This window comes from Gymnodraco acuticeps, unplaced genomic scaffold (assembly GCF_902827175.1).
Source record: "Gymnodraco acuticeps unplaced genomic scaffold, fGymAcu1.1, whole genome shotgun sequence".
Taxonomy (NCBI): domain Eukaryota; kingdom Metazoa; phylum Chordata; class Actinopteri; order Perciformes; family Bathydraconidae; genus Gymnodraco; species Gymnodraco acuticeps.
In genome coordinates, this window is record NW_022990238.1 from 7,218,067 (window position 1) to 7,221,188 (window position 3,122).

A 3,122-nucleotide genomic window follows, 5' to 3' on the forward strand; every position below is an offset into this window, starting at 1 on the left:
CCTTCACCTCCCCCCGGAGCGGCTGGCAGCAGCGACGAGTCAGCCTGTTATCCAGGTCAAAAACGGAAGTCAATTTTGTCACACTTTCAAAATAGAGGTCTATTTATTCCATTTCTTTCACCAAAAACGTTTTTTATTTATTTAAAACGAATACCATAACAACTATTATTATACTATAACAAATATGTTCAAGCTAGAGGAATTTATTTTGAGTCAGAACATTTTAATTTGTGGATTTAGGGTTTACAAAACATATTCAGAAGCTGATTGAATTAGATAACCAGTAGTTTAGTAGCCATTTTTGCTAATCTTTTAAATGTATATAGCCTATGAGGAAAAAGAATAAATAGTATAAGCTTTTTGGTAAACAAATGATTCTGATACTTGCACATATTCAGTAGAATAATCTCAACAAATAGAGACCACTTTTATGCTTTTTAAAGCATTACACATGGGGCAACAACCCCCCATTCCATAAATTATATATAATACATATATGTATATAATGTTTGGTCATATTTAAAGATGCACTGTCTCAGTGTTGTAAAACTGCCCTCAAATGCCCCCAAAATCTTTTGCAAGTGAGAACTTTTAAATATATAATGGTATGCTTTATTACATTTAGAGGTTATCAAAGAATAGGGGAGATATGTTGAGATGTTTGGACTGAACATGAATTAATATTTCTTAAATTAAGGGATGTTTTATTTTGAAATCCCTGTCCTGAAGTGATGTTTACACTAGCTGTGATTAGTTGACACAGTGATCTGACACTGACAGAGTGCAGACCCTCATCAGTCTACTCTGCTTCACTCAACATCACAAGTCTCTGAGCTCAAAATAGCAGCAGCCTCTCTCTGTCTGTGGCTGCCATCACACTTCTGGAGTATATCAATCAGTGATGATAAGCTTTAAAATGCCACCCTTGTGTGCAGTCTTTTGAGTGTGTGTGTGTGTGTGTGTGTGTGTGTGTGTGTGTGTGTGTGTGTGTGTGTGTGTGTGTGTGTGTGTGTGTGTGTGTGTGTGTGTGTGTAATCCTGTCTCCTTTAAATCTTTCCGAAAGCTGTTGAAAAATATTCAACAGCTTTGACCTGGACTTGAGTATTGTGATTTTAATTTAATACAAACATCTTCCTGAACCCAAAAAGGAGACATATAGCTGGCTCAAGCTCTGTATTCAGAGACACAGCAGACATCCAGGCTAGGAGTTTCAATTGTTTACCTAAAGGTCATATGAGGGGGGCTTAAAGTGGCTTCTTGACACACTCACGTGCACGCACACACGCACGGGCGCACGGGTGCACGGGCACGCGGGCACACACACACAACAGATTTTTGGTTTTATTTGGGAATATCTCCCTCCGAAGAGTTTGATTGAACATCTTGGCTGAGTGTTTTTTACAGGCCAGTCTATCGCATTTCACTGTCTCTCTCACTGTGTCTCAAACAGCATGAACTACACTGATGCTGCATCAGCGTTGAACTAAAATCCTTAATATTATTATTCGAGTGGATATCTGAGATCTATTATAAGTTAAATGATTCAAATAGAGGCCATCATTATTGCTCATGCAGCTGTTAAAGAGATTATTTGCAAAATTCCCTCTCCTCTCAACTCACAACATTTTTCACCCCTCACAAGAGGAATATACTTAGAGGACTTTCCGAGGACATATGGCAATCTACATTAATGAACATGAACTAAACTTCAAGTAATACATTTTAAGGTTATGGTACATGGACTGCATCGTATATCCATTGAACCTTTTGCAATCATATCAATATTTGGCCGAGTACCGTGGGATCTCTGTCCCAATGTGGCAAAAACATGAAAGCTTTACTTAAAGTGGACCTATCATGCTATATTTGAAACATATATTGTAGGGCCATATAAAACATGTCTGTGAATTTTTTTTTTCAAAATACCAAACAGATCATGCATTTTAGCCATGCCTCATTTCGCTCTATTTGCTCTTTTCCAGCCCTGTTTTTGCAAGGGCTGATTCTTCTTTTGTGGCAGACTACAGCGCCACTTACAGGCCTGGCATATGTACTACAGCGTCTCCAGCGCTTTCGAGCGGTGTCTCATTCCCCTGATAGGTGGAGAGTTGCCCATATAGGCGGAGAACCCTTTTTCTGACGTCAGAAAAATTCAAATAATAATCAGCTCCGTTGCAGCCCCGTTTTTAGAGATTTGGGTATGGAGGAAAAGAGAAAGGGTTGTGTTTTCTGACACTTGGTGAGTTCCCTGACACACCAGGGACACATATTCATGTATAAAAGACGTACAAAAGTGCATTTTGCATGATAGGTCCCCTTTAAACTGCTTAAATGGAAAGAAAGATTTCAAAAAACTTGGCTGTGCCGTCTAATTATACGCCAATTAGCAATCAATAAAAAAATATTAATATTACTGTAAAAGATGGATGCCTCAGACATTTTCTTTTTCTCCCTGTCTTTCCACTTTGGATAATCTGAAAGACAAATAAAACACTTTAGTACAAAAAAAGATAGACACCATTTTGAGCCATTCATGACCCTTTAAGCGTGAAGGTTGTTGACCTTAAGAAGCCATCACTCCACTTTGTCCAAAGAAACATCATTAGCTTATGTGTTTGTTGACAGGTTTCAGTCTGTAAAGGGTGTTTGGAGATCAGAGGGAGAGTGGCTTCACATGTTGAGGTGGTTGCTCTGTGTTTTGTCTCAATGGCCTTGATAAAATGAAGGCTAAAATTAACCAGAGCCAACATGCCATCTCCTGACCCCTTAGTGTGAGAGCCAAGTAGGACAGGACTGTGCAGAGAGGGCAGCGAAAGACAAAGAGCCATAAAGACAAAAGGTGTTGGCTCCAACACTGGATAATAAGTGTGACTTTGTTCAGAATCCGAGTGATATCTGTTCATTTAGATAATTAAAAAATCAATCATAGAAGTTCAATTTTTATGTATTTACTAAAGATGTTATTTTCTGTCCCTTTTGAGGTTTTGCTTGGGTGTTTATGAGTCAGCAGGATATTCTAAACTTAAAAGTTGAATGTTTTTTTTGCAGTTGTAGAGGTTATCCAGAAGTTTTTAATTATGCTTGTTAGATTTTGAAATATTCAGCAAATGTTTAAAAATGCA